Source organism: Lepisma saccharinum, chromosome 18 (assembly GCF_977018435.1).
Source record: "Lepisma saccharinum chromosome 18, izLepSacc3.1, whole genome shotgun sequence".
Classification (NCBI taxonomy): Eukaryota; Metazoa; Arthropoda; class Insecta; order Zygentoma; family Lepismatidae; genus Lepisma; species Lepisma saccharinum.
In genome coordinates, this window is record NC_139246.1 from 56,968,657 (window position 1) to 56,985,333 (window position 16,677).

At 37.5% G+C, this 16,677-nt stretch overlaps 1 protein-coding gene across 4 annotated transcripts in view; it reads left to right on the forward strand.

Annotated features, from left to right (window-relative positions):
• The window catches only part of LOC146002589 (uncharacterized), a 111,138-nt gene that overhangs the window by 76,129 nt on the left and 18,332 nt on the right, over positions 1-16,677 (forward strand). The gene's annotated exons all lie outside the window — the stretch shown is intronic.

The window sequence follows — 16,677 nt, forward strand, 5'->3', positions numbered from 1 at the left end:
AATGTGGTACTGTAAAGTGTAGAAATACTAACACAATCTCACCTAACATACTTTGAGAATATAAATAGTAACACCATAAGTATATAGGAACGTAATAATAATTCTAGAAGTAGAAAACCTGATTAGCCTAACCTACTCACGTAAGGATAAAGATCTGGATGAAAAAAATATGCACAAGAAATGCAGCAAGGAATTACCAAACATGTCGACAATGCTCTTGTAGACACTATACAATTAGATTCATGTAGAGGAACCAGTGTGTATCGCTTTGCAATCAAAATTTCACAATCAGAACTTGTGCCCGTAATTGAAGTATGGTAAAGGTTTAAGAAAGTAGCTATATTTATGTGCATTATAGATTTTGATAAATTCTTTAGACAAAGAATTAGATACATTATAATAATTTTTGCATTGTAATGAGCGTAGGTGTGTTCATTCACACACACTTGACATTTAAGGTATAACTCTCGGTTTCCAAACTTTCTCGTTTCACGGCGCCCTTAGTGCTTCAAGATTTTACCGCTGCACCCAAGTCAGAATGTAGGCTAATCTAACACTTGCAACTCTCAGTTAGTCTGGTTAGATTGCTTGCTTTAAGTTAAAAATATACATATTTCAAATTCAGAAATGTCACGTGTGTAAAAAGTATCAAAGAAGCACATATTTGGAACAACCATATTATTTTCAGTGAAAATATTGGAACATTTCGCGGCGCACACTTTGGGAACCACTGGTATGGCTAATGCTTAACTAAATATTGTGTTGACGATCTCGTTTCTAGCATACTGCTACATTTATGCATTGCATCATACATTGGAGTAGTTATGGTACCGCTTTGAGTCCGATAAATCAATTGATTGGAAAAGATCGATCAAAGATCAATTGATGACGTAGCGCTATTGTTCTTTTTTTTTTTGATGACGTCATAAGAAGGGGCGTGGCTTATTTTGTAAGGATGATTTTGATTGGTTGTGACGTCATAAATGGGTGGGGCTTATTTTGTAAGAAGCGTCTTGATTGGATGATGGAATTCGGGTTTTTCTCGTGACGTCGGGAGTTTCCGGCGTCTGAAAACAGATGGCGTTGATGAGTCAGAAAGTCTGGGTTGGGAGGAGGAAAAGTAGGCGACGCGGTTGGTTTTCTCGTAATTGGAGTACGTGTTTCCGGTGTCTGAAAACAGATGGCGTTGATGAGTCAGAAAGTCTTGGTTGGGAGGAGGAAAAGTAGGCGACGCGGTGACGGTAGGTTTTCTGGTAATTGGAGTACGTGTTTCCGGTGTCTGACAACAGATGGCGTTGATGAGTCAGAAATTCTGGGAATTTTGTTGTTTCCGTTGTTTGAAGAGAGATGGGTCATTGATCTTTGATCGATCTTTGCCAATCAATTGATTTATCGGACTCAACGGGGTACATAACCGTGGGAATCACGTGACTTTGTGACGTCACAAAATGGAAGTCACGTGACCAGATTATATTATTAATTTATTATTAATTGAAATATTATTATTATTATTATTATGAAGTGTTTTAATTTCTGGGACGCCATTTTGTTTTTGTGATGTTATTTTGGTGTGTGACATCATATATAAATTGGAGTACGTGTTTCCGGTGTTTGAAAACAGATGGCGTTGATGAGTCTGAAATTCTCGGATTATTATTATTATTATTATTATTAATTGTTTTTATTTCTGTGACGACATTTTGTTTTGGTTATGTTATTTTGGTTTGTGACGTCATATATAAATTGGAGTACGTGTTTCCGGTGTTTCAAAACAGATATTGTTGATGAGTCTGAAATTCCCCGATTATTATTATTATTATTATTATTATTATGAAATGTTTTAATTTACGTGACTTTGTGACGTCACAAAATGGAAGTCACGTGACCAGATTATATTATTAAATTATTATTAATTGAAATATTAGGATTATTATTATTATTATTATGAAGTGTTTTAATTTCTGGGACGCCATTTTGTTTTTGTTATGTTATTTTGGTGTGTGACATCATATATAAATTGGAGTACGTGTTTCCGGTGTTTGAAAACAGATGGCGTTGATGAGTCTGAAAGTCTCGGATTATTATTATTATTATTATTAATTGTTTTTATTTCTGTGACGACATTTTGTTTTGGTTATGTTATTTTGGTTTGTGACGTCATATATAAAGTGGAGTACGTGTTTCCGGTGTTTGAAAACAGATGGCGTTGATGAGTCATTCTGGGAAATTCCTCAGTTTTCGTCCTGTTGTTTGCATAAAGAAAACCCGGATTCGAATCCCACTCAGGTATGGTTGCGAATGTCGACGGAGACCCTGGATTCGAATCCTGCAATTAACTAAGGTTCCCTAAAAACATGTTTGATTCTGCTCAGGTATGGTTGTGAAATGTAAAAGGGTACTTACAACATGTAATAAATCTTGGGCATCCATGTTGCTGCCCAGATGAAAAGGAGATGAACTGGAGGGAAGGATGCCTGCAGAAGGAATTCTATCCACTTCCTTATAGAGACACACATCTGCAATTATTTTTTGCAACGTACGATAGAAGTCTGCATATGAGATCACGACGTTTTTGTGAGGCACAACAGTTCCTTGATAATTTTCACAGAAGTTCCTTGTTCCGTGTCAGCACATGTTCTTCGAACAAGACTTCCTTAAAGAGACGGACATCTGGTATCATTTTTTGCAACGCGGCCCAGATGAAAAGGAGATGAACTGGAGGGAAGGATGCCTGCAGAAGGAATTCTATCCACTTCCTTATAGAGACACACATCTGCAATTATTTTTTGCAACGTACGTTAGAAGTCTGCATATGAGATCACGACGTTTTTGTGAGGCACAACAGTTCCTTGATGAATTTCACAGAAGTTCCTTGTTCCGTGTCAGCACATGTTCTACGAACAAGACTTCCTTATAGAGACGGACATCTGGTATCATTTTTTGCAACGCGGTTTCCTAATTTCTTTATTTGCAATCGTATACCCACCTTCCGACCATTCTAACGAAAGGTCTTGACGTGCAGATTACAAATATGTAATAAGATCCGCTCTACGTCAATTAGGGGAGGAGCTAGAGCGATTTGAAAATTTCGATTTTTGCAACTCACATGAGTCAGGAAGACATCTGCGTTGAATAACAGAATGTGTCACTGCTAAAAACCATCTTGTAAAGACGGTTAATTGATTCCGAGAATTTACATGAGCCTTCGTATCAGTCAGAAAAACATCTGCTGAAGACGTTTGACGATTTCTGAGAATTGTACTGGTAGCATGTAGATTAAAATGTGTAAGTCGTGTCCACGTAATAAATAGAGCGTTGCACTATACTATGAATATTGTAAGAAATAATGCTGATTTAGAAGCCGTAAAATGTAGCATAATACTGATGGACCCCACTGTACATGGGGTTTTTAAAATGAAAATAACTATTGGTAGTATGAATTCACAATCCGCTAATCCTTTTTATACCACCCTTCCGATCTACGTCATCGATACACATTGCTCGCATCCGTTCCCGCAAAGCGTCCAACGCCCACGTGCCTCTCCTATCTTCTTCCTGTCCTGGTACACTATACACAGTCACTTCTTCCGCGAAACCTACTCGTTTTGCTCTCTTTATTTTCTTTACATCTAGACTCTCCGACTCTTTTTTCTCTTTTTGCTGTTTTTCCTCCATTATATGCTAGCAGACTTTTATTCTCCTTTTCTTTGACAGTATGATGATGTCATAACCTCTTCTTAATCACCAGACACATTACCATTCCACCCACCCATCCCAACAAACACGCCACACATATCAGTCACTAATTCCAAGAATTGTAGCTATACACTCACACACCATCTGCTCTCATCCATTAACACCCGGGAAAACCTATCACCACACGGACAAAGACATCACACCAAAGCCGTTCGTAACAAACACCATTTGTTCTTGTCCATTAACAGTCTGCAACCCTTGGCTCCATTCCAAGGTCAAGGGTCAAGAAGTATATATTACATACGTATATATATTTATAGAATACTTTTTTCCGCAAATTATATAACCGATATTATAATATGCACCCTTATTAGTGGAGAGCTCAGTGCATAAAACGGATTTTCAACATCAGTTCAATCCGGCACCCGATAGATCAGCCTCGGTGCATAAAACGGATTTCGAATACCAGTTGAACCCGTCATTCGTTAAGAGTCTGGATATGAGATCACGGCGTTTTTGTGTGAGGCACAACAGTTCCTTGATGGTGTTTGCAGGAGTTCCTTGATGATTGTCGCAGGAGTTCCTTGTTCCGTGTCGACTCAACTTCTTCAACGAGGAACGAGTGATGCCTCTTAAATGAATATAACGTAAAATGTGAAATGTCCTACGGATTGAACTAGTGTTTGAAATCCGTTTATGCACCGGGGGTAATCGGTACAGAAATATACGACGGCATGGTAGAAAATGTGGAATCCTCTTAAGGGCTGATCGATTGATTGAACTGATGTTTGAAATCCGTCTTATGCACCATAAAGTAGAATGTGTAAAATGTTCCGAATTTTCAAGCTGTTATTTTGCCGAATAAAATACAGCATAATACTTATTGAGCCCGCTGTACATGGTGTTCTTAAAAAGAAAACAAATATTGGTAGTATGTATTGTAAATAGAGTAAAATGTGTAAGTTTTTTCTGAATTTTGAATCTCTTATTTCTTCGAATAAAAGAGCATAATACTTATGGAGCCCGCTGTACATGGTGTTCTTAAAATGAAAACAAATATTGGTAGTATGTATTGTAAATAGAGTAAAATGTGTAAGTCGTGTCCAAGTAATAAATAGAACGGTGTTTACATACAAAAGTAATGTTATTATTATTGCGTTGCACTATACTATGAATATTGTAAAAATGGAAGTAAGTATTAAGGAACATACTACATTTTCGGAAAGGAGTTAAAGTTCAGGGGTATACCAAAAATATTGAAAAAGGGTAAGGGTGTTATTGGTTGGATTTAAAATAATGTGTGGCGGCGGAGAGTTTTGAAAATGTTTTGAAATATTGAGAGGTGTATGGATATTAAACACCGCTAAGTTTGAATGTGATGTGTTCAAAATTCTTCTAAATATAATCCAAATGATATTCCTGTAGTTCCATATATGTTTCTTACAAATGGAGAGTAAATTCTTGTGCACACACGATTTAGTAAGAATTATGCAATTCAGTTAAGGATACAGCTATTTGATATATAAAAGGTGTCCTAATAGGGTTATAATAAATGTTTAAAGAGTTTTTGTTATATCCACACAATGCTACGAAAATTTCCATATGTTCCAAACAGGAAACATCTTTTGTACATTCCAATAACACCCAGAAAATGTTAAAAAAGAACTAGTTTTATTCATATCTAAATCGTGTCCAGATAAGATTCAAATGTAGTCTAAAATGTATTTTTTGTATCCACACTATAACCAAAGTACGTACAAAAATGTCTAACGGAAGTATATTGTCTACATAACGTCCACCCACTTGGTGTACAAAATATTCCAAATATGATCTCGAATTGCCCATAACATATCCAATTCTGGATATCCCCAGGGTCCTGTCCCAATTACCCTATATGTGCATAAAACTGAAATTAAGCAGCAATCGAGCCAAAAATAGAACACCCAGAAAATGTTAAAAAGAACAAGTTTTATTCATATCTAAATCGTGTCCAGATAAGATTCAAATGTAGTCTAAAATGTATTTTTTGTATCCACACTATAACCGAAGTACGTACAAAAATGTCTAACGGAAGTATATTGTCTAGATGACGTCCACTTGGTGTACCAAATATTCCAAATATGATCTCGAATTGCCCATAACACATCCAATTCTGGATATCCCCGGGGTCCTGTCCCAATTACCCTATATGTGCATAAAACTGAAATTAAGCAGCAATCGAGCCAAAAATAGACCCCGGTTCCAATCACCCTAAATATGCATGAAGTGAAGGTGGACACATTGGTAAAGATATTCAGCTTCATTATTGAAAGGAAAAGAAATGCGTCAGTAGTCGGTGATTTTGTAGAAAACATACATAGAGCGCAATATGTACCTTCGCATTTGTCGTTAAGAATTTGGTTCGTCTATCCACTTTTTATCATTTGTGGCCCCGCAGTATGCTAAAACGCACCTGCGAGGAAAAGTAAACTGTCCCTGCCTCAGTTTTGTCACTTTGCTCCCCTAGTTTGGATTTGCTCCATAAAACGTATGGAGCGCACTGTACACGGTGTTTTTAAAATGAAAACAAATATGGGTAGTATGTATTGTAAATTAAGTAAAATGTGTAAGTGTTTGTGAATTTTGAAGTTCTTATTTCGTCGAAGAAAATACAGCAAAATATTTATGAAGCCCGCTGTACATGGTGTTCTTAAAATGAAAACAAATATGCGTAATATGTATTGTAAATTGAGCAAAATGTGTAAGTTTTTCAGAATTTTGAAGTTCTTATTTCGTCGAATAAAATACAGCAAAATACTTATGGAGTCCACTGTACATGGTGTTCTTAAAATGAAAACAAATATTGGTAGTATGTATTGTAAATAGAGTAAAATGTGCAAGTCGTGTCCAAGTAATAAATAGAGCTGTGTTTACATACAAAAGTAATGCTATTATTATTGCGTTGCACTATACGTAGCAAATTCTTTCCCTCCATCTTTGCACTGTACTGATAAAGACGTTACAGAAGAATAAAAACTGTCTGCAGTGATGGTCGGAACATATGCACATATTAGATACGTGTAGGGTTTCGTCATTAACGGAACGGATGCAACTTTCTTGTAGGGTCTGCATGCCTGAGATAGCAAAAACTTCCTCTCAGAGTCTCCATAAAAACATAAGTTGGTTCACACTATGTTCCTTGTCACATCCTGCTACAGATGCACAGGCATCAGAAAATTGAACACTTGCAGCCGAAAGAATCGAGAAGGTGCCAGCGGAAATCGGGGTGCGGATTTTATCCATAGTTCCCCTGCACAATATTATTCCCTTAGCAGCATTGAATAAAATATTGAAATGTTCGGTGTGTGAATGTGTGTATTTTGTATAGTAAATAAAGAGAGTGAATTAACTTTATGCACTGAGGCTAATCGGAAGTAGAATGTATGGTTAATCGGGAGCAGAATGTATCTATGTGGATTGAACCGCTGTTTAAAGTCCGCTTTATGCACAGATAGGTTAATCAGGACAGAAACAACTTTATACACTGAGGTTATTCGCGAGCAGAAAGTATCGAAGTGGATTCCGCTTTATGCACGGATAGGTTAATCGGGACAGAATTCACTTTATGCAATTAGGCTGATCGGGACAGAAATATACGAGGCCATGGTAGAAATCAGGTTGTATAATAATAGCAATGGGATAGGGCCTACAGGCGTCAATTAGGATATCGATCAAACTTGGCGCATAAAACGGATTACAAATATCACTTAAGTGATAACAAATCCGTCTTGACACATTTTTCAATCACCAATCATCCGATTTGTAACAATATATCACATGACGTGTAGAAACTGTTCAATTTCCAAAAACATAATTCGCCCTGGAACATTTTCGGATAATTATTCATGCTCAATATTATAAAAAGTTTGTTCTCTGATCAAATTCAACACACGCCCATTTCTTACGTCCATTCATTCACAACTGTTTTCCCTATTCACTATTAAGTCCTCCAGATTGTTCCAACGGTTTTGCTTATCAAGGTACGAAAAATACATATAAGGGGAATATAAGATGTCTGTAGGCGAATGTCATCGAGTATCGAACCAGGGATCCCTTTAATATTTTCAAACTTGTAGTCAAAAGTCAGTTTACTGTTCAGTTTTCTGCTAATCAAAGGTTTTGTGTTGTGTTCAATTGCTTTATCGCAGATCTGTGTGCATCGAATGGAAAAGAAAACGCAAAAGTGCAGTAAAAAATATAATCTCTTTCATTCTCAACATTTTCCCACTACCACCATTGGCACGTACCTTCACATTTTAATCTGATAGCACATTCCTTACACAATATAAACATTTAAAAGTTGGAAACAACCGCCTACCCGCCTTTAAAATTCGTCTCTTATGCCTCGAACGCGTTCGAGGCAATAAGAGAAAGCGACACGACTTACACATTTTACTCTATTTACAATACATACTACCAATATTTGTTTTCATTTTAAGAACACCATGTACAGCGGGCTCCATAAGTATTATGCTCTTTTATTCGAAGAAATAAGAGATTCAAAATTCAGAAAAAACTTACACATTTTACTCTATTTACAATACATACTACCAATATTTGTTTTCTTTTTAAGAACACCATGTACAGCGGGCTCAATAAGTATTATGCTGTATTTTATTCGGCAAAATAACAGCTTGAAAATTCGGAACATTTTACACATTCTACTTTATGGTGCATAAGACGGATTTCAAACATGAGTTCAATCAATCGATCAGCCCTTAAGAGGATTCCACATTTTCTACCATGCCGTCGTATATTTCTGTACCGATTACCCCCGGTGCACAAACGGATTTCAAACACTAGTTCAATCCGTAGGACATTTCACATTTTACGTTATATTCATTTAAGAGGCATCACTCGTTCCTCGTTGAAGAAGTTGAGTCGACACGGAACAAGGAACTCCTCCGACAATCATCAAGGAACTCCTGCAAACACCATCAAGGAACTGTTGTGCCTCACACAAAAACGCCGTGATCTCATATCCAGACTCTTAACGAATGACGGGTTCAACTGGTATTCGAAATCCGTTTTATGCACCGAGGCTGATCTATCGGGTGCCGGATTGAACTGATGTTGAAAATCCGTTTTATGCACTGAGCTCTCCACTAATAAAAGTGCATATTATAATATCGGTTATATAATTTGCGGAAAAAAGTATTCTATAAATATATATACGTATGTAATATATACTTCTTGACCCTTGACCTTGGAATGGAGCCAAGGGTTGCAGACTGTTAATGGACAAGAACAAATGGTGTTTGTTACGAACGGCTTTGATGTGATGTCTTTGTCCGTGTGGTGATAGGTTTTCCCGGGTGTTAATGGATGAGAGCAGATGGTGTGTGAGTGTATAGCTACAATTCTTGGAATTAGTGACTGATATGTGTGGCGTGTTTGTTGGGATGGGTGGGTGGAATGGTAATGTGTCTGGTGATTAAGAAGAGGTTATGACATCATCATACTGTCAAAGAAAAGGAGAATAAAAGTCTGCTAGCATATAATGGAGGAAAAACAGCAAAAAGAGAAAAAAAGAGTCGGAGAGTCTAGATGTAAAGAATTTCAATCCGTAGGACATTTCACATTTTACGTTATATTCATTTAAGAGGCATCACTCGTTCCTCGTTGAAGAAGTTGAGTCGACACGGAACAAGGAACTCCTGCGACAATCATCAAGGAACTCCTGCAAACACCATCAAGGAACTGTTGTGCCTCACACAAAAACGCCGTGATCTCATATCCAGACTCTTAACGAATGACGGGTTCAACTGGTATTCGAAATCCGTTTTATGCACCGAGGCTGATCTATCGGGTGCCGGATGGAACTGATGTTGAAAATCCGTTTTATGCACTGAGCTCTCCACTAATAAGGGTGCATATTATAATATCGGTTATGTAATTTGCGGAAAAAAGTATTCTATAAATATATATACGTATGTAATATATACTTCTTGACCCTTGACCTTGGAATGGAGCCAAGGGTTGCAGACTGTTAATGGACAAGAACAAATGGTGTTTGTTACGAACGGCTTTGGTGTGATGTCTTTGTCCGTGTGGTGATAGGTTTTCCCGGGTGTTAATGGATGAGAGCAGATGGTGTGTGAGTGTATAGCTACAATTCTTGGAATTAGTGACTGATATGTGTGGCGTGTTTGTTGGGATGGGTGGGTGGAATGGTAATGTGTCTGGTGATTAAGAAGAGGTTATGACATCATCATACTGTCAAAGAAAAGGAGAATAAAAGTCTGCTAGCATATAATGGAGGAAAAACAGCAAAAAGAGAAAAAAAGAGTCGGAGAGTCTAGATGTAAAGAATTTCAATCCGTAGGACATTTCACATTTTACGTTATATTCATTTAAGAGGCATCACTCGTTCCTCGTTGAAGAAGTTGAGTCGACACGGAACAAGGAACTCCTGCGACAATCATCAAGGAACTCCTGCAAACACCATCAAGGAACTGTTGTGCCTCACACAAAAACGCCGTGATCTCATATCCAGACTCTTAACGAATGACGGGTTCAACTGGTATTCGAAATCCGTTTTATGCACCGAGGCTGATCTATCGGGTGCCGGATGGAACTGATGTTGAAAATCCGTTTTATGCACTGAGCTCTCCACTAATAAGGGTGCATATTATAATATCGGTTATGTAATTTGCGGAAAAAAGTATTCTATAAATATATATACGTATGTAATATATACTTCTTGACCCTTGACCTTGGAATGGAGCCAAGGGTTGCAGACTGTTAATGGACAAGAACAAATGGTGTTTGTTACGAACGGCTTTGGTGTGATGTCTTTGTCCGTGTGGTGATAGGTTTTCCCGGGTGTTAATGGATGAGAGCAGATGGTGTGTGAGTGTATAGCTACAATTCTTGGAATTAGTGACTGATATGTGTGGCGTGTTTGTTGGGATGGGTGGGTGGAATGGTAATGTGTCTGGTGATTAAGAAGAGGTTATGACATCATCATACTGTCAAAGAAAAGGAGAATAAAAGTCTGCTAGCATATAATGGAGGAAAAACAGCAAAAAAAGAAAAAGAGTCGGAGAGTCTAGATGTAAAGAAAATAAAGAGAGCAAAACGAGTAGGTTTCGCGGAAGAAGTGACTGTGTATAGTGTACCAGGACAGGAAGAAGATAGGAGAGGCACGTGGGCGTTAGCGCTTTGCGGGAACGGATGCGAGCAATGTGTATCGATGACGTAGATCGGAAGGGTGGTATAAAAAGGATTAGCGGATTGTGAATTCATACTACCTTTAAAAACCCCATGTACAGTGGGGTCCATCAGTATTATGCTACATTTTACGGCTTCTAAATCAGCATTATTTCTTACAATATTCATAGTATAGTGCAACGCTCTATTTATTACGTGGACACGACTTACACATTTTAATCTACATGCTACCAGTACAATTCTCAGAAATCGTCAAACGTCTTCAGCAGATGTTTTTCTGACTGATACGAAGGCTCATGTAAATTCTCGGAATCAATTAACCGTCTTTACAAGATGGTTTTTAGCAGTGACACATTCTGTTATTCAACGCAGATGTCTTCCTGACTCATATGAGTTGCAAAAATCGAAATTTTCAAATCGCTCTAGCTCCTCCCCTAATTGACGTAGAGCGGATCTGATTACATATTTGTAATCTGCACGTCGAGACCTTTCGTTAGAATGGTTATTATTTCATAATAATAATAATAATAATAATAATCGGGGAATTTCATACTCATCAACAATATCTGTTTTGAAACACCGGAAACACGTACTCCAATTTATATATGACGTCACAAACCAAAATAACATAACCAAAACAAAATGTCGTCACAGAAATAAAAACAATTAATAATAATAATAATAATAATAATAATAATAATAATAATCCGAGAATTTCAGACTCATCAACGCCATCTGTTTTCAAACACCGGAAACACGTACTCCAATTTATATATGATGTCACACACCAAAATAACATCACAAAAACAAAATGGCGTCCCAGAAATTAAAACACTTCATAATAATAATAATAATAATATTTCAATTAATAATAAATTAATAATATAATCTGGTCACGTGACTTCCATTTTGTGACGTCACAAAGTCACGTGATTCCCACGGTTATGTACCCCGTTGAGTCCGATAAATCAATTGATTGGCAAAGATCGATCAAAGATCAATGACTCATGAACGCCATCTCTCTTCAAACAACGGAAACAACAAAATTCCCAGAATTTCTGACTCATCAACGCCATCTGTTGTCAGACACCGGAAACACGTACTCCAATTACCAGAAAACCTACCGTCACCGCGTCGCCTACTTTTCCTCCTCCCAACCAAGACTTTCTGACTCATCAACGCCATTTGTTTTCAGACACCGGAAACACGTACTCCAATTACGAGAAAACCAACCGCGTCGCCTACTTTTCCTCCTCCCAACCCAGACTTTCTGACTCATCAACGCCATCTGTTTTCAGACGCCGGAAACTCCCGACGTCACGGGAAAAACCCGAATTCCATCATCCAATCAAGACGCTTCTTACAAAATAAGCCCCACCCATTTATGACGTCACAACCAATCAAAATCATCCTTACAAAATAAGCCACGCCCCTTCTTATGACGTCATCAAAAAAAAAGAACAATAGCGCTACGTCATCAATTGATCTTTGATCGATCTTTTCCAATCAATTGATTTATCGGACTCAAGGCGGTACCATAACTACTATTGGCGAATTTAGTGGGAGCGGTGCGGGGCCACGTATCCCTCCCAAAAATGATTAGATACTATAAAAATAATTTATATCTACCAATACATTACAACCGAAAAAAAGTATGGGAAGAGTTTTTTCTACGTGGCAAGAAGAAACAAAGGCTATCAGAATAGCATTCATCGGGAATTGATTTACCAGACACTTAAATAAGTCGACACTGGAAATTGAATCCAGGACTTGTTAATACAAGCAATAACGTTAACTGCTCAGCTGGGACAAAAGGAAAGTATTCTATGTCATACATTTACAAGCTTTGTGGCAGTTCCTTCTGAGTAATCGAAATCTGAAGCTCATCTTTTTCTTTAAGTAAATCATTTTCAATATAAATAAAGTAAAAATACTTATATATTACAAAACTCTACTAATGCTATCATATTATGAGGGCCTCCCCGATGGTGTAGTGACAAAGTCATCGCTTTGCGATCAAGGGGTCCCAGGTTCGATAGCAGGTGGAGGTACATTACACAGTGTTTACGATCTCACTTTAAACTGTAGGAGAGTCCCGATTAGCCAATCTGTGCATAAAGTGGACTTAAAACACATACTCAATGAATCAATCAAACAATCAAACTCAAACAAACAAGCTATCATATAAAGATTAATCAATTTGTTCCCATAATTTATATATATGCAATAAAGTGGTTATATGATAATATAGCACTCATATGGACATGGTTGTTTTATCACCAAATTATTTTTTTCAGTTACAGGGGTGACGTAATAAACCGCCCCAAAAATGGGGCAGTGAGAATGAATGGGAACAGGTAAAACGATTGCACACTGCCCCAGTTTTGGGGCAGTGGGAATGAAAGGGCACATGTTCCTGTACATACAATGCTATATATTTACACTTTCCTTGTACATTTTCTATCTTGTTTACAAACCATTTGAAAATATGAGTAAAAAATAAAATATAAAATATCTCACTGCATGTATTTATGTCCATTTATCAGTATGTGTATCTTGAAGTTTTAGTAGTAACATAAAGAATTGAAACTCTGTAGACTTTAGCGAGAGTGGAATGTCTGAAAGCAGTTCATATGTCGCACTTCTTGCACTTTCTGGTTGTGTTTTTGTGGCACTCAGCACATTTTATTTGTGTTTCATTCTTGACGATGAAATGATCTTGTCCATCAAGTCGGATATCGTCACAAACTCTTTTCTTTAGACTTTTTGCAGATGGTCCAGGAGATACTGTAGTACTGGATTTAGCTAGATAGGTTTGAACAATATATCTTGTAAAATTGTGCAAGTCCATTCCGTCAGATTTCCCTTGAAGTGTTAAGCGATATATTTGGCATGCATTATTTACTGAAACATTCAGGGGAAATGCAATAAGTTGGTAATACCATTCTTTCTTGCGAATGTGGACTCTATATGAAGCTACATTTTCATCTAGCCTGTTTACACCTCCCATGTAACAGTTGTAATTTGCAACACATATTGGAACCTGCACCTCACAGTGTTTTCTTTCTTTGAAACTGTATCGTCTTGCCTTACCTATTGGCGCTACGCCAGTAATTGAAGAAGCTACGGTGACAATATTATTGTCATGATATCTAACCAACGTAATACCAGTGATTGTGTCAGTTGTTTGAGAGAAATATCCGAGTGGCTTCTTTTTCATTGATACTGGATTTTAAAGTGGAGCATCTTCAACTCGGCTTGCTTTGATTGTTCCTGTGCAGAAATGACCTGATTGTTTCAATTCTTCTATCAACTTAAGAGACGTGAAATAATTATCTATGTAAATGCTAAATTATTTTGTTTTGGAAAGCTTTGTACGAAATTTATAACAACTGATCCTCCAACACCTATATTTGGATTGGTGTTCCATGTTCCAGCGCCTTGGTAAGGTTCGCTTGAATAAGGTAACCAAGCTTGTTGCAAAGACACCATACTTTATAGCCAAAACGAATTGGTTTGCCATGTAAGTGTTATTTGGTGCCATGTTGACCATAGTACGGCACCATAGCTTCATCCACACACAAATTAGCATCTTGGTGAAAGAACTCCAACCACCTTTTATTCAGCATTGTCCAAAGAGGACGTATTTTGGCGAACTTATCTCATGGATCCAGATTTCCATTATCACACACATGTAATATTTAAGCATATCCTCAAATGTGTTCCTTGACATAGCTTTGGAAACTGCTTCATTGTGTGTATCTGGTGACGCTTCCCAGCACATTCGATATCTATTGACAGTACAATACTCACTCAACAATAAAATTCCCAAAAATACTTTGACTTCATTAGAGTTAATTTTGAATTTGGTATTTCCCTTTTGAAGAGCATAATTGTTGCAGCTATCTGCAATAAATTGTACAACTTCATAAATTTTTTCTTCGAAAAGTTCAATTGGAGTATAATCATTTTCCAACCCAGCGGATCGATCCCAAGTAAGTTCAGGAGCAGGAGGTATGTCTGTACTTTTCCATTACCTGTAGTGTGCAGGGATTTTGGCTTTCTTGGGAGCTGAAGCTCTTTGGTTTGAGTTGGTGTTTTAAGTCCACTTTATGCACAGTAAGGCTAATCGGGACTGGACCTACAGTTTAAAGTGGGATCCGAACCACTTGTGCCTCCACCGGGTATCGAACCCGGGACCCCTCGATTACAAGGTAATGACGCTACCACTGCGCCATGGGGGAGGCCCTGAAGCTCTTTCATACTTTTCTAGTTCAGAAAGAACAATTTTGTCTGATGCATGGTCTTTTGGTTCATAATTTGGTGCATCTAATACTAAATCTACTATACCTTTCTTTCCATCATCAATGGTTTGGGCACGCAGTTCTGCACATGCTCATAACTGGTTGCCGCTTAGGTGATTCATGTATGGATTCAGGTCATCATCTTCACTGTCTGCATCGGAGATAAGATGGTTCTCTGGTGGCTCAAGATAAACAGCTTCATCTAGTAACTTCTCCTCTTCTTCTAGAATTCTGGCAATGTCATCCAATGTTAGTATGCAATGAAAATTGGAACACAAGATTTTAGCCACTTGCAAATAGTGACTGTAAATGAAAAATACTTTTTTTATCCAAAACATCCCGGACATACTCTTGCATATTAAAACTTATAACAAGTAACTAATACTTCACATTTATTGCAACAATCCGATACATTCCTACAGCTAGAAAAGTGGGCGTTAAGTCAATGTACCCGGTAGTTCCCACTGTCCCAGATCTGGGGCATCATATTTATACGATTTGCGCTCATGTAATATACATAATTTGTAATTATCAATTGTACAAACGTATTCAACAATTCTTTGTGCATTTGTTGATAACTTGTACCAAACTTAAATGCTACAATAAAGAGTAAATACTCACTTACTTTTCCATTGTTGAGATCAGCAAGAAAAATCGTCAACTTCTTCTTCAGTCTGCATACACAACGAAGTAGGTTTCCAATTCCAAATAGCGTTCGCAATGTAGCCAGATACAATACAATCACGACTGAAAAATCACACTGTACTCACTTTTAATATTTTGGAAAAAAAATAACAACCGCTCAGAAATGGGGCGGTGGAAATAAATGGGTTAAAAGGATCTGAGATCTTTTCTGGTGGATTTACTTTGTATAGTGGTTCGGCTACTTTCAAGGTCCAGTTGCTGTTAGTTTATCTGGCCATAAAGGCATAAAACGAACCCTTGTAATTATTTTGATGTGAATATTATATACCCACATACGAATTTTTAATAACTGAAAAAGATATGAACATTTTATTTTTCAATTGTAGGTCTTACAAGCTTACAGCATGTTCTGCACATATCTCAGGAAAAATTCTAGATCCGCCTATGGCATCAGAGAGCGATCATATATTTGCGGCTGTGTTCTTGCAATTGCTATATCCCATTCCACCAAAAATGTTACATTGCGTTCTGCAAGATCAGGTTACATTGGACTTCGATTCCTTAGGTTCTTGGGCTCATTTGCCCATTTCTAGTATCAGTGGCGGCAATTGGGTTATAAACCGGAAGGGGCAAGGTGCCAAAACTGGGGGGGGGGGGGCAACTGTCCCCCACCTAATCGCCGCCACTGCCAGTAGGGGGTCTAAAGATTTCACATTGATTATGACAGTTTTGGGACAAGTACTTGAGTACTTTTTAATCAGATGTATATGATCTAAATTGCAATTTCTGTCCTTATTTGTGTTAATATTAGCTACTCCAC